Below are 21,483 nucleotides of genomic sequence, written 5' to 3'. Positions count from 1 at the left end.
TTCCCCCCCCCCCCGCCAGATTTGGGGGGGCAGGGGAGGGAAGGGCGGTAGATGACAGTGTTCGGGGAATGTCTGACTTTTGAAACATATCACATGACCAAAGCACATTTGGGTTCCTGCTTCAACCCTAAGCAAGCAGATGGTAGAAATGTTCGTTATTCACTCAAAAAATATTTACAGTGGATGTAAAGTGTGCTGAGCATTTCTCCCCACACCGCGGATAAGCAGTGAACAAGACAAAAGACGCAAGGTTCTTCCCTCATGAGGCTGACATTCTACATGAGAAATGGGCAATAAACATGATACATTAGAGAATTATATAGGATGTTAGAAGGCGATAAATGCTGTAGAGAAAGCAGAGCAAGGGGATCAAAAGTGCGGAGGTTGGGAGTGGTGAGAGTTACAATTTTAAATAAGATGGACAAGAGAGCCGTTATCGAGAAGGTGAAGACTGAGTAGACATTTGAAGGAGGTAAGAAGTTGGTCTTGTGGATGCTTAGGAAAGAGTATTCCAGACACAGGGAGCAGCTGTGCACAGGCTTAAACGTGAGAAAGTGCAGGGCACGTTCAGCGCCAGCAAGGAGGCTGGTGCGGCTGGAGAGGAAGGAACAAGGGGAAGGAAGGGCGATGTAGGGCATTCAGGGTCATGGAAAAAACAAACATGCTTTGCCCCTATGAGAGGGTGTTAATTGGTGGTTAGGTAGTCTGGCAAAATCAGATTCTTTATGGAGAAAACTTGTGGTAATCGGCATATTCTTAGACACAATTTTTATATATTAATGCATATAACTTTCAGAGGCCTATTGTATAGTGTTGGTTTTCTTTTCAGGTGACTTAAAATTTAAATGTACTTCCCTAAAATTATGCCATTTTGTGCGTGTCTCTTTTTCTTACACATACATCTCTTATTACCTACTCCATTCTTCAGTATTAGAAATGGACAGAAAGTCAAGGCAAGGTGTGTGGCCATAGGAAACTTTGCAATGGTTTTTGGTATATTAACCTATTCGTAGAAAATGGTATTTAAATGTACAAATGAATGATTATATCCATGGGAAGCGTGGTTAAATAGTGCACAGAAGACTTGGATAACCTGTTTAGTATGTAGGAGTCAGCATAAGTAGTCAAACTGTTTATCACAATAGCTGAGATTCTTGTCAAGCTGTGACTAATCTTCTACCTAACGTTCCCAGATTCCTGAGGTGGAGCCTTGATTTAAAAATCATTGCAACCTAACCACCCCACCCTAAGTGAAATCTACCGCATATAACATTGCGTTACTCAGAACAGGTACGACTTGATTTAACAAACTAAATGTATGAAAATCTGTACTAAGAAGGTAAAAAAATGTGGGGATCATGTTTCAGCTTGAAAATAGACACTTTAACAGAAGTATTTAAAAATGGGCTATTTATTTAAAGAAAGGTTTAGTATATTTAAAATGTATTCTGAGTTTCAAAACAGATTTTCAGTCTTATGGTAGAGAAAAGTGGAGATGGAGGGGAAAGTGTAACTCAAACATCTTGAAGACTTTCAAAGCATTTAGTTCACTATTCCAGGCTCTATCCTCTGTTTAATATCGCATGTTGTGGTTGTTTCACCAACCTACGTGATTTGGATGAAACATATTTGTGTCCTTATCTCTGGGGATGGGCCCTGATTGGCCAAAGACATTTACAGTTACCCAGCCCTCTTGCTGCAGTTCTTGGCTGAGGCCTTAGTCATGTGATGCTTGAACCAAACAGGCTATTGGTTTGAAGCTCAGGACTTTTGCTCTGTGATTGAGGCAGTTGTCCTCTCTCTTACACTAGGAAAGAGGAAGTTCATAGTGCCCATTGCTTCTGGCACTCATGCCATAAATCTGAAGGGAGCCACCTAAGATGAAATAGCTACTGTGGACATCACAGTGGAAAGACGGTAAGAAACTGGATCATTGATGACATTGTTAAGATGCTAGATCAACCAGTCATGGAGCCTGTCCAGTAACTAACCCTTCATCTACATGAGCCACTACTTTACTATTGAAGCCAGTTCAGGTTGGTTTGCTTGCAAGTTGGATTATTGTGTCTGAGAGCATCCTAGCTGATACACACACAAAAATAGGAACATCTCCCTTCTCAAGAGCAGAGGAGGATGTACCATAAAGCTATGAAGCTTAAGTTTCAATACCTTCAGTCACTCAGGCCCCTTCCTGGCCTTCTACCAAATTTTACACTTATAATTCTGTATTATTTTGCTTAAAGAGGACTGCCCAAACTGCATAAGCTTCAGGACTCACAAAACCTGGATCTACCTACCATCAGATATTCATGTCTCTCTAGGGGAGGAGTGACTGATGTAATTGGTAAATAGCTGAAAGGGACACAGCTCACGCCTGGCCTCTGTCTGGCTCTGTCATTCGGATGTGCCTGCCCACAGAGGTAAGCTCACCGCAGCAAGCCCTGGATGCCAAGACCGAAGGGCAAGTAGTTGCTGCCTTTGACCGTATCTGCCCAAATTGGCACGTCTCCAACAGATTTTCAAAACAGTACGTTGACATGATGGCTGGGAAGACGCTGAAGAAAGCACCCTGAAAGGAGAGCTCTGGGAGACACAGAGAGAAGATAGATAAGGAATAGAGTCGTTTTTAAGTACTCACACACTTTGCCACCAGGGGTGCAGGTCCTGCCTGCCCCTCTAGCCTCACCCTGCCCACAGTTTACTCCCCCTCGTGTTAGATTTGGCTGTGCCCCTGGGAAGCAGTTTGCATCTGTCAGGTGACTGAGTGCACAAATTCATTCCAGAGGAGGAGTTGGAATCTGATTTTGGTCTCAGGTCCAAGGTGTTTTCTCTTTCTAGCTTTATCAGCAATGAAGCTGATATTGAGCCCCATCTAATACCTGTGTATGTCCCTCAATTGTTTCCCAACTCAAAAGAATATGATGATCACCCTGAAGTGACAACAAAAGCCAACAATAGCAATTGTGGTATTAATGTAGGCATACAAAGTACTAAATGACCATTAAGAACAAAGGAGATCACTAGGTACTAGGGAAGATACACATGCAGTAAAATAGGAATTCCAGCTCTCAGGGAGTTTACAACTGAAAAGGAGTATCACACACACGCACATACATGTATATATTTATAATGGCAGGAATATAACACACCCACGTATAAATGAATATGTATGTATTTACAGTGGCAGATCCAATTTAAACGTATTTTATATATGTTCAGTTATATTAGATTGACAATATAAAATTGCTGTTTTTGAAGGTTAAGGTATTTGAATATCAACACTTTCACATGGCCACCCTGATGTTACCCACACCAAAAACATTCACTATTCCTTGACGTGGCTTAGAAGCTGGTGCCACAACAGGTTAGTAGACCTCTGGGGGCTCCTACTTCCCCTCACTCCTTCAGAGTTTTCACACCTGGCACACTGTCACTCTTTCTAATACAGTTATTACCATCATTCTTGGTGATTTCATATACACGATGACAGTCCTTTCAATATTCTTGTGTCTTGACCTCTTCTGTTACAATGTTCGTGGACTCCATTTTGCCTCAGATACCGGTTCCACGGTCGTACCTTAGACCCTGGAACTTCTTTTTTTTTTTTTTTTCCTTTTTGTCTTTTTTACTGACCGGCAACAGGATCGCAACCCTCGGTGTTGCGCCCGCACCGCGCTCAGCCAGTGAGCGGGAACCGGACTCCACATGGGATCCGAACCCTTGGTGGGAGCGCCGCCGCGCTCCCAAGCGGCGCACTCTCCAGTGCACCACCGGGCCGGCCCGACCCTGGAACTTCTACTTTCTGTTGTCTTTCAGTTCTTCTCTGGGAGTGCCCCAGGGACATGTCATCAGATCCTTTCTTCTCTATCTCTGCCGACCACTTATGTGATCTCATCCAGGCTCATGGTTAACGCCATCTGAATACTGATGACTGTTATGGTTTAAATGTGTCCCCTCCAAAGCTCAGGTGTTGCCAGTGTGGGAGTGTTAAGAGGTGGGGCCTTTAAGAAGTGATCAGGTCCTGGGGGATCCTCTCTCATGACTGGAATTAAGACCTTTGTAAAAGAGACTCACAGCATTCGGTCTCTCGTGCCCTTCTGCTTTCTTCCATGTGAAGACACAGTAAAAAGGCCCTCACCAGAGGTCAGCATCTTGATCTTGGACTTCCCACCCTCCAGAGATGTGAGAAAGTAAATTTCTGTTCATTATAATTACCCAGTCTCAGGTACTTTGTCATAGCAGCATGAGCATACTAAGACAATGACTCTCATATTTATGTCACTAGCTCAGGCCTGTCTGCTGAACTAGACTCTTACACCTAGCTACTTATCGTCATCATCTACTTTGGCGATCTAATACGCATCTTAAATTTATTATGTCTAAAAGTGAACTATTTATTTTCCATGTCCCAACACACATCGTCCCTTCCTCCAGTCTTCCCCATCTTTGTAAATGGCAGTTCCATTTTCTAGTTTGCTTAGTCCAAATATCTTAAGTCACCTTCAACTTTTCTCTTTCTTACCACACACCTAATACACCAGCAAGCCCTACTGGCTGTATCTTCAAAATATGTGATATCCAAAATTCGACCACTTCTCCCCACTTCTACTTCTGTCTAGGTTCAGGTTACTTTCCTCTGGATTGTTTTGCAATAGCCTCGTATCTGGTATCCCTGCTTTCTCCCATCACCCATCAAATCTCCACATCAATCAGATCATGTCACTTCTCTCCTCAAAACCCTCCAGTGACTTCCCACTCACTCAGTATGAAAGTTGATATTCTTACCATGGCCTACGATGGAATTTGGATGTATTGTCCTCCCAAAACTCATGGAAATCTGATCTCCAATGTGGCAGTTTGGGTCATGGGGGGTGGGTGGGTCCCTCATGAATGGATTAATGCTCTCCCTAGGTGGGGGGATTAACGAGTGAGTTCTCGCTCTATTAGTTCCCGCAAGAGCTGTTGGTGTCAATGACCCTGGCACCTCCTCTCTCTCTCTTGCTTCCTCTCGCCATGTGATCTGCTTGTACCTGCCACCCACCTGCCACTTTCTGCTGTGAGTAGAAGCAGCCTGAGGCCCGTGCCAGATGCAGCTGTGCCAGGACTGTAGGCCAAATAAACCTCTGTTCTTTATAAATTACCCAGTCTCAGGTATTCTGTTATAGCAACACAAAACAGACTAAAACAGCCTACCAGGCAACTTTGAATCCAGCCAGCCTCTCTGATCTCATATCCTGCCAGTTTCCCCTTTTCTCATGATGCTCCAGCCACATTGGCCTTCTTTCTGGACTTCAAATATGCCATGAGCTCCACTTCTGCTCCCTCTGTTTGGAATGTTCTTTCCCAGCTATCCATGTGGCTCACTCAAATGCTTGTATATCCCTTTATTAGGGAGGCCTTACTATAGTGTCATAAACAAGATAGGTCCCTGCAGGTACTCCCGATCCTCCTTTCTCTTCATATTTCTCTTCTCATCTTCTTTTATTTGTTTAGCATCTGTCTCCCTCTCACAAGAATGTAAGCTCCATGAGGGCAGAGACTTCTTTGTTTACTGTTGTATCCTCATCACCTAGAACAATGTCTGACATGTCATAGCACTCAGTGAATATTTGCTGAATAAGTGAACTACCTAAAATAACTGCATTGACAGCATGATCCAACTGGTGTCTAAAATAATAGAAGGAATCACCAAATTACGAATGGATCATTTTCCAGAAGTTTTTAAGTTAGGTGTTTGAGAATCAATATGCATATTCCACGTCAATATGATGCTGTTATTATCGCCATCTCATGGGTGAGTAATATGAGACTTCGATTAAAGAACTAGGTCTAGGTTTTCTGATTCCGAGGCATGTACACTTAACTTCCTGCACTAAATTTCTAGGTCAGAGTGCAAAACCTTCTGTAAGCCATATAATTCTGATATAAAGTAGTTTATAAAAAGGAAGGACCAAAATGGAAGATACATATCTTGTATACAAACAGCTGTGTCTAGAATCTAGATAGACCTCTTAGCTCTCTAGATTGTTCACCCAATGACACCTGTTCCCTGATGAGCCTTCCGGCTTTCGATGGCCTGTCTTTCTTCCTGTTCTCCCCTCGCCAGCTTAGATCCCGTGGTTCTCCATTTTAACCACTCACTTGCCAATGTGTTAAACTTTCTTGCTTTTTGTCCTTTCATTGTCTGTCCTGTAAAACCCCAACCCCGGATGAATACGACTATCTATATCTTCTTCATACCTGCACCTGCACTACTGAGTTCTGCTCAGTAGATTAGGCATCACTATAAATTTATGACAAATAATCTAGTCGGCCCTCAGTACGATGTAGTAAGTCTGTGATTCTCATGCACGTTCTCTCTGCCTTAACAGATCTTTCAAAGCTTCTTCTCAAAACTCTGATCATCTACTTTTCTTTCATTGTTCTTAGATTACCTTGTCTTCAACATGGAAAAAATATAAATCTTGGAAGGGAATTACCTCAATTTTCTGCCACCAAATCTACATATGGTACACCTATCCCCATCCTTTTTTGCTGCTACAGTGAAGGGATTGCCCTTCCTATTGAAGTCCAGTCTCTCCACGGGTCTTCTGAATTTCTGTCCCTACTTCTTTTTCAGGAATACCAAGCCATAAATGGTGACTTCTCTCTCTTGCATCTTCAGCCTCTTTTTCTCTATTGTCTTCTTGATATTAGCATTTTAACATTCTCAGTTTTCTCCTATGTTAAGGAAAAAACTCTCCCTTCCATCTTGTTACTAATCTCACTCTCCCCCATTCATAGCCAAAGTCCTCCAAAGAGAGCTACACTGGAAATTCTCAAACACTGATCCATTGACTAGTGTCAGGCCACCAGGAGATATTTATGTGTCTGTGGTAAAATAAGAAACAAACTAATGTTGTTGTATTAGTCTGCTCCTATTGCTTATAACAAAATACATGGAACTGGGTAATTTATAAGAAAAGGAAATTTATTGCTGACAGATTCTGAGGCTGAAAAGTCCAATGTCCACACTACACATCTGGTGAGGTGACTCTACAGCAATGCAAGGTGTCATGGCGGAACAGAGAGAGAGACTAACCTCATGTGCTCTTCATTTAAGGCCCTCAGAACTGTGCCCCTAACCACCATTATTAATCCATTCACTATGGCATGGTCCTACAATCTAATCACCTTCAAGACCCCACCTTTCAATGACCATAATAGGATTTCCTGCCCTCTTAACACTGTCACTGTGGGGGTTAAGTTTTAGGGGTACACTCAATCCAAGGCAGTTGTCCATGTTTACCCATATAGCAAGTTATAGATATAGATCAGATTAGATCATCAACCGCCTTCTCCTGAGGACTGTCCTTTATTCTGTTATATCCTTCCTACATTATTCCTGAAACTTAATGCTTTTTTATAAAATGATAGTACTAGTAGGTCGAATTTTAAAGAGATCTCTGCTTGGCAAAATAAAAATTTGCTAACGCTGTCTAGGAACTACAAAAGTCTTTTGCATTTATTACTTTTTCCTTAAATTAAAAAAAGTGCAACCAATTTTGTTCTATCTCTTTCCTCACCTCTCACTCACCCACCAACACTTCTCCGTCTGGATATCGCACCAATAGCTCTGCTGAAAACGCTCTTACCCAGTGAGCTCTGTAATGCAGAGACAATTCTCACTTTACTATCTTTCAGTACATTAGATGAAATCGACCACCTCCTCCTCCTTAAAAATCTTCCCTTTTATGGCTTTCATTGTACAATATTCTACTGGTTTTCTGGATCCTTCCTTGACTTCCTTTCCCCAGTCTTTTGCCAGCTTCTTCTCTATTAAACCATACTAGTATTGGAAATCCTTGGTCTCTGTCCTGGCTAACTTGTCTTACTCTACAATGTCTCCTAAAGTGATCTCATTCCCTCCTATGTCTTCTGTGTCCACATGGTATGTCATAAGTGCCCCAAGATAAATTAGAAAAGGAATTCATCAGTTTTCCCTCTTCCCTCCAAATCTGCTCTTCTTTTATCTCAGTAAATGGCATCACCACCTATTCTAATGCTCAAGACAGAAATTTAGGAGTTGCTCTGACTCCTCTCTTTCCTTTATGCCGTACATTAATCTTAATTAAAACAGTTAATTATGTTTTAAACAGTTCTCAGATCTATAATCTTCTCTCCACCCTCACTGCCAACACCTTAATCCAGGCTACCATAATTTCTTGCTTCCACTGCTGCAATGAATTTCTATCTCGACTCAGTATTCTCTCTTGCTCTTCTCCAAAACTTCTTCTAAACTGCAACCAAAATGATCTTTCAAGAATACAAATCTGATATTATTTCCATGCTTAATATCAATGATTTTCCATGACCCTGCAATCAAGTCCAGAATTCTCAACATGGCTAGAAGGCTCTGGCTCTGACTTCCTGTCTGGCCTTGTTTCCCAGTCATTCTTTCTCACTTATTCCCTTCTAGTCAAAAAGCAGTTCCTGCAAAACACTTTGCTCTCTCCTATCTCAGTGTTTGTGCTCACAGGGTTCCAGTGCACAGAATATTTTCTCCCATGTGAGTCTTCGCATGTATAACTCTTACTCATCGCTCAGAGTTCAGCTTAATTTATGTCCTCTTTAGAGAAGACTTCCCTGACCTAAATGTCTCCAAACCAAGTTTGTTCAATCTATTAATCAATTCTCAAATATTCTGTACTTTTCCTTGCCAGTACTTTGACACTTATAATTATCTGATTAGTTATTAGTTTAATGTCTGCCTTACTTAATAATCTGTAAATTCTATATGACAGAGACCATGTCTATGTCATTTCTCACTATATCTGCAATATCTAGCACAATGCCTGACATAGTGTGGGTGCATAATAAATATATTATTCATTAACTGACTGACTACTTACAGAGCTGAGGATCCTAAACTCTCCAAATAACAATGCTGTAGGAAAATGCATTCAAGTTCTAACCTGGGTTCAACCAAAGTGGTTAATTCTATTTCCTACTACAAACAGTGGAGGAGAATTCCCACTGTTTTGTATTCTTGCCACCTCTGGTAATAACTGACTTTTACATTTTTACCAATCTGGTGGCTGAGAATGCTACCACGGTAGTTTTATTTTACAGTTCCCTCATTACTAATTAGGTGTGTTGGAGTTGCTCTCACTGGCTCATGAGAGCCAGTTGTGTTCAGCGCATCACAACAATAGCTTGAATAGTCTGTGACATTTATCCTACAGAGATAAACAAACACTACGAGTCAGAGCTTTTCCTCTGGCAGAGCCAGTTCTTAAACATTATCAGTCCACCATTGTTGATAAGGCTGCATATTTTCTCATATATTTATGGGCTTTTGTTTCCTCTTAGAAATAGCTGTTTGTGTCTTTTGAGTATTTTTTAAAAATTGGGCTATGTTTTTCAAAAAATTGTTTTTAACTCATTCACAGTTGCTCTTTATGTATCATAAATACTAATCCTTAACCAGTTAAATGTATTAGAAATATCTTCTCCCAGGATGCAGCTTGTATTTAAAAAAATTTTTTAGACACATAAAACTCTGTATATAATTAGTGTATACAACTTCATGAATTTGAAAATAAGTATGCACCCATGAAACAGTCACTATAATCTATGGTATAAACCTATCCATCACCTCCAAAAGATTCTTCTTGACCTCTTATTTATTATCATTATTGTTATATTGTGATAGGAACACTTAACATTAGATCTACCCTCTTGGCAAATTTTAAAGTATGCAGTACAGTAAACTATAGGTGCTGTGCTGTATAGTAGCTCTCTAGGACGTATTCAACTTGTATAACCAAAACTTTATACCCTTTGACTACTACCTGTCCATGTCTCCTCCTCTGAGTCTCTGGCGACCACCATTCTACTCTGCTTCTGCGAGTCTGACTATTTTAGATTCATCATATAAATGGTATCGTGTAGCATTCGTCCCTCTGTATCTGGCTTACTTCACTTGGCATAATGAACCTTCAGGTTCATCCATGTTGTAGCACATATACAGGATTTCATTATGTTTTAAGGCTAAATAATACTTCATTACATGTATATATGATATTTTATCCATTCATCTGTCAGTGGACATTTAAGATCCTTCCATGTTTTGGCTATTGTGAATAATGCTGCAGTGAGGGGAGTGCAGATACCTTTATGAGATCCTGATTTCAATTCCTTTAGATGTAACCTAGAAATGGGATTACTGGATCACATGTAGTTCTCTTTCTAATTTTTGAGGAACTTCCATACTGTGTTCCGTAGTGGCCACACCAATTTATATTCCCATCAACAGTGTACTCCCTTTTCTTCACATCCTTACCAATGTTTTGTTTTGTTTTGTTGATAAAAGCTACCCTAACAGGTGTGAAGCAATATCTCATTGTGGTTTTAATTTGAATTTCCCTGATGATTAGTGATGTTAAGCACCTTTCACATATCTGTTGGCCGTTTATATGTCTTTTTTAAGAAATGTCTATTCAGGGGCCGGCCCGGTGGCGCACTGCTACAGTGCGCCGCTTGGGAGTGCGGTGGCGCTCCTGCCGAGGGTTCGGATCCCACATACAGACCGGTTCCCACTCACTGGCTGAGCGAGATGTGGACGCAGCACCGAGGGTTGCGATCCCATTGCCGGTCCCGGTCCGGTACGGGCACGACACTGAGGGTTGTGGTCCGTTGCCGGACACGAAAAAAGGAAAAAAAAAAAAAGAAATGTCTATTCAGTTCCTTTGCCCTTTTAAATTGAGTTATTTGGTTTTTTGCTGTCGAGTTGTCAGTTTCTTGTATATTTTAGATATTAACTCTTTATCAGATATATGGTTTGCAAACATTTTCTCACATTTTGTAGGTTGCTTTTCATTGTGTTTTTTCTTTTGCCGTGTAACTTTTTAGTTTAATATAGTCCCACTTGTCTATTTTTGCTTTTGTTGCCTATGCTTTTGGTGTCATACTTCAAGAAATCTTTGCCAAGGCCAATATCCACAAGCTTTTCTCCTATGTTTTCTTCTAGGAGTTTTATGGTTCCAGGTCTATTTTTGTGCCAATTATCTTCCTTAGTCTGGATTATTATGTCATAATACCTAGCAGGCAAAGAAAAACTCTCTTCTTCTTCAGGAATGTTTATGTTATTCTTAGATATGTACTTTTCCAAGTAATTTTAGAATCAGCTTGTCAAGTTCTAAGGAAAGCCTGTAGATCTGAGGGGAATTGATATCTTTACAATATTGAGTTTTCTTATGTAAGAGCATAGTGTATCTCTCAGTTATTAAGGTCTATGAAATTTTTCAAAAAATTATAATTTTCCACATAAAGAGTTTGCTACCAAATATTTATTCCTAAATTCCTCATATTTTTTAAAAAGAAAATGTAGTTTTATTAATATTATATTTTTACATTCTAGGATGTTGTTGCAGAGCAGTTGGGCAGTTGGAAGGGAGGGGAAGAGGGGAAAGGGGAAGGAAATGGGATGGAAGAAGGAGGAAGGAGGAAGGGTGGGATTGAGGCCTGTGGCAGCCGCTCATCCCCAAAGGGGAGACTGGGGGTCTATGAGCGGTGGCTTAGTCATTGCTGGCCTGGGTACAGATGTCAGGGGGTGTGTGGCAAAAGCCCTCACCCCCCACCGTCCCAGCTCGGGAGAGCCTGGGGCGCTTCCTGTGGCGGCTCAGTGGTCATCGCTGGGCTAGCTGCACATGTCAGGGGGTCCGGCTGAGGCCCGAGGCTCCCAACTGCCACAGCTCAGGAGAGTGCAGGATTTTCCTGCGGCAGCTTGGTGGTCACCACTAGGCTGGCTGCAGGTGTTTGGGGGGGGCGTGGCTGTGGCCCAAGGCCCCCCATTGCCCTGGCTCAGAAGAGCCCGGGGTGCTTCCTGTGGTGGTTGGGTGGTCGCTGCTGGGCTGGCTGCATGTGTTGGGGGAGTGTGGCTGAGGCCCTCGTCCCCCACCCTTTGGACTGGATGTGGGTGTTGGGAGGCATTGCTGAGGTCCCCAGACCTCCCCTCTTTCTCGGCTGGTAGCTCAGGGGACTTCCAGTCTTTCTAGGTGTTATAGGTGTTCTCTGGTGAAATGAGACCTTTACTTGCTAATATCAAACTTTGTTTCTGGTTGTGAGTACTTTGTTTTTTCTTTCAGTTCTTTGTTGGATTATTTGCTGTTCCCACCACTTAAACTCTGTGCTGGAACTAATTTGTTGTCCTTTGCTTACTTCTAAAATGGGGGAACTTCCTGTGGGGACCAGTACTTGAGCTCTGTGGTTGAGCTAAATTGCTGCTTTGCTGCTGATTCCCTGGGGAAGGCTTTTTGTGCAGCTCAGGGTTTAATGGTTGGCTTTATGGGTATTTCCAGCTCTCATGTGATCTGGTGCACCTGGGTTGTGTAGAAACTCTGGTCTTGGTGCACCAGGGTGTAGAAACTCTGGTCTGGGCCTGACTCTTTTCAGCAAAGTACACCCCCTGCAATTCTATATTCCTGACCAGTCTCCTCTGAGTGGTCCTGTGCTGATTGGGGGGCAGATCAGCTGTCCTTGCTGTGCCCCAGTGTTCCCCCAGTGGGCCTGTTTCCCCTACCACTGCGAACATTTCCCATGGGACAGGCCATGCTTCAGTCCCTTGCTATGACTCTCCTGCCTCTGAGTGGCTCCTTTTTTCAGTTGTTGTGGCTACTCACTCATATGTGGGTCCATGGGAACCCTATTAGTGGTCTTGCTGGCCTGGGGGCCACCTCCAAGCAACTTCATCTGAAGGGCACAACTGCGGCTTTTGCCAGCTCCTGCTCTGTGCTGTGTGCTCTCAGCGGCTCCAGCCTGGAAGCAGCCAGGGCTTGAAACAGAGCAGTTCTTTCTTTCTCTCATGTGGCTTCTCCTGCCTTCATGCACTCCGTCTGTCTCTCCTCCTCTTTCCCTGAGCTCCAGCAGCCCCAGCTTGGCTGTTGTTGATTTTTTATAGTTGTAAATTGGTTGGTTTGTGGGAGAGAGTGACACTGGGGACTGTCTATTCCACCATCTTGAATGGAAGTCCAATCCTTCATATTTTTGATGCCACTGTAAATTATATCTTTTTAAAATAAAAATTTGAAAATACTGCTGGTGTATAGAAATGCAATTGACTTTTGTATATTGGTTTTATGTCCAGCAGTCTTGGTAAATTTTCTAATTAATTTTTGAAAAGTTACATGTAGATTCTTTCATGTTTTTTGCATAGACAGTCACATTACCTGTAGATAATAACATCTTTGCTTCTTTTTCCTTTTTAAATCTTATAACTTTATATTTCATATTAACTTTTTGTATTTTCTAGAATCTTCAGTATAATGTTGTGTAGGAGGATGTTAGGGCATCCTTGCTGTGTTCCTGCTCTTGAAGGAGGTACTTTCAGCTTCTCATAATTAACTATAGTGTTTGTTCTAAGTTTTTTTTTTTAAACCATGAATGGATGTTGAATTTAAATCAAGCAGATTTTTTCTTTTCTCTGGAGGTGATCATATGGTTTGGTTCACTTAAAGTGTTAATATGATAACATAAATCAATTAATTCAAAAATAAACCAAACTTGTGTTGCTCGTATAACTGGTAAGTCATGGCTTATTATATTTTTTATACTTTGTGGGATTTGGTTTGCTAATATTTTGTTTAGGAGTTTTGTATTTATGCTCATGAGTGAGCCTGACTTGTGATTTTTCTTTTTATATTTTATCTCTGATTTTGGTATTAAGTTTATGTTAACATTATAAAAAGAATTGTGGTGTGTTCCTTTCTCGTTCCATTCTTTGAAAGAGTTTGAGCAAGTTTGGAATTGTCTGTTACTTGAATGTTATTAGAACTTGCCTCTCTTGGCCTGGTATTTTCTTTCTGAAAAGGTTTTAAACTACTGATTTAATATACCGGAATGTTTATAAGATCATTCAGTATTTTAATTTTTTCTTGAGTCAGTTATGATAAGACGTATTTTTTTTAGAAATTATAGTTTCATCTAAGTTTTCAAATATTCCTTAGTTTTTCACTGAAATCCTTTGTTATTAATCTTCACAGCATCTGTTATATTCACTTTTTCATTTACAAAATTCTTACTTATGCCTTCTCTTTATCTCTTGATTATTTATTATAAAATCCCAAAGGGGACAACTCTATGTGTATCAGAGGCATCACTCACAATGTATCAGTTAACTTTTTGAGTTATCTTTTGTTATGATTTCTAAATTAATTGTATTTTGAAGAACATATGGTCTTTATTATTCCTTTTTTAGTTTTTTAGGTGACTGGCCAGTAAGGGGATCTGAACCCTTCTTGACCTTGGTGTTATTAACACTGTGCTCTAACCAACTGAGATAACCAGCCAGCCCCTTTCTTATTTTTGAAGGCTAACTTTATGGCTAAGAATGAAGTCAATATTTCTATATGTTCTATGTGCCTGTAAACAATGTCAGCCCTCTTATTGTTAGGTAAAATGTTCTTTATGTTCCCATTAGGTCATACTTTATAATTATGCCATCAATTGTTTGAGGTTTGCCTGCTTGGTTTATTAATTATTAATGTGTGCTACAAATCTACTGCAATCGTTGATGTGCCAATTTTTCCTTGTAATTCTCCAATTTTTGTTGATGTATTTTGAGGTTATGTTATCAGAGGCATTCAAATTTAGAATTTTTTTTATCTTCATAGTAAAATGATCCTTTTATTTTTTTATAGTCATCAGATTTATTTATAATTCCTTTTGTTTTGAATTTGCAACTAACATAGCTATAATGCTTTTTGTTAGTATATCTTTTTTCCATTCATTGGATTTCTGAATTTTTATGTCCTTTAAATAATTTTTGCTAGGTATTTAAAAATCTAGTTAAAAAATTTTGAAGTGTGTGGTTCATTTACATTCATTGTGATGAGTAATATTTTTGGATTTATTTCTGCCATTGGATTATGTGCTTCCTCCCTATTTTTTTCTTTTTCTTTTTTTTGCTCTTTTTGGAATTAATATTTTCCTTCTTTTTGTAATCCTATTTTCTCCCCGCTTCTTGTTGGATGATGCATGCTCTGTGTCTCTTCTTTTAGTGGTTACCCCAAACATTTAAATTTGCCTGCTTAGCACAATCTAAAGTTAATCAACATTTTTTCTCTCCTCCTGAGCAAATTAAGGACCTCATACTGGCTTAATTCCAGTCACCACCCTCCCCCAATTATATATTATTTAAATCCAATATTTTAGTTTTAATGCCTTTCTACAAATCAAGCATTATTATTCTTTTATACCATTTTGCTTAGTTTTACTCACTATTATTTTTTCAGTATCCTTGCTTATGCTTTCTTCTTGCATCACTGACCTTCCCTCTGGGCTTAGTTTTCTTCTGCCTAGACTTTTATTTTTTATAAATTCTTTTAATTGATGATCTATTGGTGATAAAGTCTCTCAATTTTTATCTGTATGACAATGCCTTTATTTTGCTTCAGTTCTTTCTGTCTTATTCTTGAAAGATAGTTTCATGGAGTATAGCATTCTAGACTGACAATCATTTTTTCCACACTCACGGTTGATACTCTTGTGTTTTGGCTTCATCGCTGTCACTGAGAAGCTAGCAATCAGCTAAATTGCTGTACTTTTGTGTGTGATTATTCTTTTCTCTCTGGCTGCTTTTATTCTAGACAAGAATTCTGCAGTTTCACCATAATGTGTCTAAGAATGTGTTTTTACTTATCATACTTTGGGTTCATTAAGATTCCAAGGTTTGTTGTATGAAAAATTCTCAGCTGTTACCTCTATTACCTCTTTCCCAGTCTTTCTATTATCTCCATTTCATACTTCAATTTGGCAAATATTAGACATTGTCCTTATACTTTCTGAGTCTCTTGACTATTTCACCATATTTTCCTTGTCCCTGTGAGCTGTATTTGGGGTCATTTATTCAGATATTTTCTAGTTCATTAATTCTCTCTTTGGCTGCATTGAATTTTTTTTTTCCTTTTCTTTTTTGTGGCTGGCCATGGCTGTGTCTAATCCGATGTTTAATCCACCCAGTGAATTTTAAATTGTTTTCTATTTTCTGAAGTTCTTATATTTTTCCTCAAACCTTTTAAGTTTTTTTTTTTTTACAATCTGTACTTCCTGCTTATATGCAGACTTAGGTTTTTATTATTTCTTCAATATATTAGGCATAGCAATTTAATATTCTACATTCAATGTTTTTTACTTTGTTGTTTCTTTTTTTTTTCTTTCTAATGGTGACTCGTTTCTCTATGTATTTTTAATTTTGACTGTGAGCTGCTTATTTTCTATAGAATTTTTTTAGTTGGATTTATTTTGAGGTCAGAAAGACAGAACCAATTAAGATAACTTTCAATTCTCTCCTTGAGGTATTTTTGTTTTTATTTTTTAAATTAGAATTAGTGCAATTTGGGGTCACAAATCCACCTGAAGCTAGCTTGTGGTCACATCTCAGGAAAGATCTTTTTTCCTTTTCTCCCACTCAGTGCTAAGTAAAACACAAAGTATTTCTTTATTACTCACCTCCGTGTAGGAAGATTTCTCATTCACCATCCTCGAAGGTATAGCCCACTGTAGTCATACGTAGGTTCTCTCCTGGGTGAGTCCAGGTTCCTCCTGCCTATATATTAGGCACTTGTCAAAGCAGAAGCTCGAAGTCTCCAGAGTTTGGCAGAATCTTTCAGGTAAGATCTAGCTTTGGTATCCAGTCACCTCTGAGAATTCCTGATTTTTTTTTGTTTGGCATCAATAGGTTCCTTACTTTTGTGCCAGACAAGTAGTGTTTAAAAGATATTTTAAAATATTTCATCCAGTGTATTGGTTGTTTCAATAAGGAATGTCATTCATGGTATCTAATCTGCCATACTGCTGAAAGTGGAAGCCCTGGTTTGGGAAATCAAGGTGAAACTCTCCTACTTCTCTTGGGTTTGATATGAGATGTGAAATCCCAGGAAAGGGGAAAAATAGACGTCATTGCATTTAGTATTTATCAGCTTGTGATGCTATGTAGTTAAATGGTTAAGTCTGTGAACACCATTCTCCCAACTCCTGGGTATGAGTTACAAGAATTGGGGGGATTGGGGTGGGAACAGAACAGCAGAAGGAATAGTAAATGTGTTCTCAGACGTGTGATGACTGCTTATCCTTCACTTCTTATTTATATCATATGCAAATTGATCAGTAATTTTCTAACATTAAAGAAAAAATGGAGAACCCTGTTTACAGTTGTAACTGGGTAAGATGTAGAATTTCTTAGAGGTAATATTTACATTTGTTATGTAAGAAAATATTGGTAATGTATTGAAAAATAATACTTTATACACTATGAACTCTTTATAACTATTAGATAATGTATTGAGAAGCTAATAATTTATTCAGTTTAGAACACTAACTGCAAGAAAATTAAATACTTAAGTGTAATAATAACAGAGATGGCTGGGAACTGAGGAAGTATATGTCAAAACCTTTTTAAAAAAAGATGAAAAGTGCACTGGGTAAGAGGGACAAACAGTGATGCTTCAGAAGGCTCATTCAAAGTTAGTGATGAGTTCCTTATATATTCTGGATATTAATCCCTTGTCGGATGCACAGTTAGCAAAAATTTTCTCCCACTCTGTAGGTTGTCATTTCACTCTGTTGATTGTTTCCTTTGCTGTGCAGAAGCTTTTTAGTTCAATATAGTCCCATTTGTTTATTTTTTCTTTTACAGCTTGTGCTTTTGGGCTCATGTTCATAAAGTTTGTGCCCAGACCTCATTGCTGAAGTGTTTCGCCTATACTTTCCCTTAGTAATGTTACAGTTTCAGGTCTTATACTTAAGTCTTTAATACATGGATGAGCCTGGAGAAACTTATGTTGAGTGAAATAAGCAAAGCTCAGAGGGATAAATACTGCATGTACTCATTCATATGTGGGAGCTAAGAGAAATAGAAGGAAGGAAAGAAAGACCACAGTAGTGTGGTGGACTTGCTGAGGGGGAGAACATTCCTTGGGCTACAAAGTGGAGTCGGAGGGAAAGGGGGAGGGAGAGAGAGGTTGGGGATAATTGGGTGGGGGACATGGGGTACAAGTACAATTTGTGGTAATGGGGATGCTGCCAGTATGAATCTGGCCCTCACATCATGGGCACGAGGGGTGACAATCAGCTTTGTATCTCATGAATATTCATAACGACGACAACAAAAAACCAAAAACCAAAGTTAGCAATGAGGATTTCCAATCTAGGAAGAAGGCAAAGCAAAAGCAAAATGTATATCCTAGCTGGCCTGCACTTAATTTAAGGTGAAGTAAAAGATCAGCTGAGTTGAGGAGACAGAATTTTTTTTTTTTTGATTCATAAGAAAATGAAATTTATTGCTTACAGTTTCTGAGGCTGGGAAGTCAAAAGTCCAGGGAACACACCTGGTGAAGGTCTTCCTTGGTGGTGGCTTCAGCGACATGGGATATCACATTGTGAGATGGCAGAAGCAGAGAGAGAGAAAGAGACTCTCATGCGCTCTCCTTTTAAAGCCCCCCAGAACCATGTCCACAACCACCATCAATCTATCAATTTAATCACCTCTTCAAGACCCCACCGTTCAATTACCATAATAGAATTTCCCATCCTCAGCAGTTACAGTGGGACTTGAACTTCAATGACTTAAAACTCGGGGGACACAATTCAACCCATATTATTCTGCCCCCAACCCCCAAAATTCATGTCCTTCTCACAGGTAAATACATTCATTCTATCCCCAAAGTCTTGTTTCAACTCAAGAGTCCAAAGTTCAAAATCCCATCTGTGAAATCAACACAAGTTATCTACTTCTATGATACAATGATGGGGCAAACACAGGGTACATATTCCCATTCAAAAAGGGAGAAATAGGACAAAGAAAGGTGTAACAGGTCCCAAGCAAGTCTGAAACCCAGCAAGGCAGGCATCAAGTCTTACAGCTGGTGAATCATGTGCATTAACTCTATGTTTGATGTTCTGTGCATGCTGGTGCAGGGGTTAGGCCTCCAAGTCCTTGGGCATCTCCATTTGCATGGCTTTTCTGGTCCTGGGCCATACTTCAGCTCTCCCAGACTGGCATTGCAAGCTTGTAGCTCCACAAACCTGGGGTCGCCATAGCGGTACTGCTCTCACGGCTCCAACAGTCATGGTGCTGATGGGGTTTCTCTGCTGCAACTCTGACCTCACATTTACTCTGTGCATTCCTCTAGTGAAGGCTCTATGCAGTGACTCTGCCCCTGTGACAGATTGCTTCCTAGACTCCCAGACTTTTCCATACTTCCTTTGAAATTGGGGCGGAGGCTCCCGAGCCTCCACAGCTCTGGCATTCTGTGAGCCTGCAGACCTAACACCACGTGGACACCACCAAGGCTTCTGGCTTGTATTTTCCAAAGCTGCATGTCCAGCCACACCTGGGGCAATTTAGCCATGGAGGGAGCAGCCGAAGCAGCTGGGGTGCTGATGTGGGGAGCAGCTTCCCAAAGTGGCCCTGGGCAAAGAGCCTGTGGAGGGTGCCTTGGACCTGTTCCCTAAGACCATCCTGTCTTCCTGGGCCTCTGGGCCTGTAATGGAAGACACAGCCTCCAAGATCTCTGAAATGCCTCATGGTCTTTTCTCCTTTTCTCTTCTGCATTCTTCTGCTTAGCAAATTGTTGCTGGGCTACATCACTGAATTGCTCTCCTGAAAATGCCCTCTATTTCTCTACTACATGGCCAGGCTGCAAATATTCCAAATCTTTACACCCTGCTTTCTTTTGAATTATAAATCCTGGCTTTACCTCATGCCTTTTCTGCCATAACTCAGCATAGGCTGTTACAAGTAGTCATGCAGCTTCCTTAATACTTTGTTGTTTAGAATTTTTTTCTGCCAAATACCCTGGGTCAGCACCTTGAAGTTCCACACTGCATAAAACTTTTGGGCATAAACAGAATGCAGCCAAGTTCCTTGCTAGGTCATAGCAAGGGTGATCTTTGCCCCAGTGTCCAGTAAGTTCTTCTCATTTCTATCTGAGACCTCCTTAGAATGGTCTTTATAGTCCATATTTCCAGAAGCATTCTGCTTGCCACCATTTAACCCATCTCTAAAACATTTTAAACCTTCCCTAGTTTTCTTGTCTTCTAAACTCCCACCAGCAGCTAGGCTTTTTCTAACCTGCTCCTTTGCATTCTTCTAGCCTCTCATCAATGCCCAGTTCCAAAGCTGCTTCCACATTTTCAAGTATTTTTTATAAGCAATATCCTACTTCTCTGGTACCAATTTTCTGTATTAGTCCATTTCTGTTTCAGGTATTCTGTAACAGAATACCTGAAACTGGGTAATTTATAAAGAAGGGAGGTTTATTTGGCTCATGATTCTGGGACAGCTGCATTTGGTGTGGGCCCCACGGTGCTTCTATTTATGGTGAAAAATGGCAGCCCACAGGTATAAGCAGATCACATGGTGAGAGAGGAAGCAAAGAGACAGAATTTTGAAGCAGGTAAATGTAAGGTGGCAATAGTGTGGATACTGAAGTCACTGAAAACGAGCATGGGAGACTCTATGAAAAGGAAGACAACGAGCCCAGTTTCAAGCAGGTCCAGGACACCCAGGAAGGTCAATGCAGAGTTGTAGGTGCTGGGCATGGATGGCACGTGCTTCAAAGCCTAAGTTGATGGGTGGAAATAGTGGGGAGTTTCAAAACTGGCACTTGGGGCCATGATTCTCTAACTCTGGGTGCCTGGAATGAGAGCTGATTCAGCTTGGAAAAAATCAGAAGGGCATTTTCATGGAAGAGTCAGGAGGAAATCTGTGTATTGGAAATTTGTGTTTACCCTTCTGCCTAATGCTTAAGACTTTGCCCATTTTTCTATTGTTGTGGAAAGAGCACACTGGTGTGGGGTGATGTGGTAGTAAAAGGAACACGGATAAAGAAAAGTGGGTAACAATAGGAGGAAAGGTGAGAGGTTGAATATATAGAAGGTCTTCTAGAGAAGATTTCTGGGCTAAAAATGAAGAACAAGGGAACATGCAAAAATGTTGTTTCTGTAGGCAATTGGGGAAATTATTTTTCTAAAGAACAATAGGAAGGAATGTATTCAAACAGTTCCTGCTGTTCTGCTTTAAAGCTGATCTAAAGAAGGATATATGGGCCAAGAAGCCATAGATCAGCCTAGATTGGTCTAATGTCCAACTAGTCCTTTCCAAACTGGTCACCATGCTTTAGATAGCCATTTTACATAACCAGGTGGCCTCAGACTGAATGAATGCTGGAGTTCTGCTAAGCTATTATCTTAACTATAGGTTCTCCCGAACCTAGGTATATCCTTGGATTTTTTCTGGCATCAGATTAAAAAAATTCCTTGGGAGAATATATTTAGCAGCAGGGATAATAAAGAAAAAGAATAAATAAAAGATTAGAAGCTTAAAGTGTTGAGTTGTTTTTGTTTTCTTTCTTTTCTATGTGTTTGACTGCAGCTTTACAACTTAATTTTGTCAGGTGGCAGTTAGGGAACTAAAGTTACATAGTCATAGTCTTGGAGTTTACT

The 21,483-nt window shown here is 40.2% G+C and overlaps 1 protein-coding gene across 1 annotated transcript in view; it reads right to left on the bottom strand.

Moving 5' to 3' along the window:
• Positions 1–21,483, bottom strand: part of ASAH1 (N-acylsphingosine amidohydrolase (acid ceramidase) 1) — a 55,313-nt gene that overhangs the window by 29,358 nt on the left and 4,472 nt on the right. The window lies entirely within an intron of this gene.

This window comes from Galeopterus variegatus, unplaced genomic scaffold (genome assembly GCF_000696425.1).
Source record: "Galeopterus variegatus unplaced genomic scaffold, G_variegatus-3.0.2 Scaffold778, whole genome shotgun sequence".
NCBI classification, from domain to species: Eukaryota; Metazoa; Chordata; class Mammalia; order Dermoptera; family Cynocephalidae; genus Galeopterus; species Galeopterus variegatus.
This window is presented reverse-complemented; position numbering and strand designations above follow the sequence as displayed.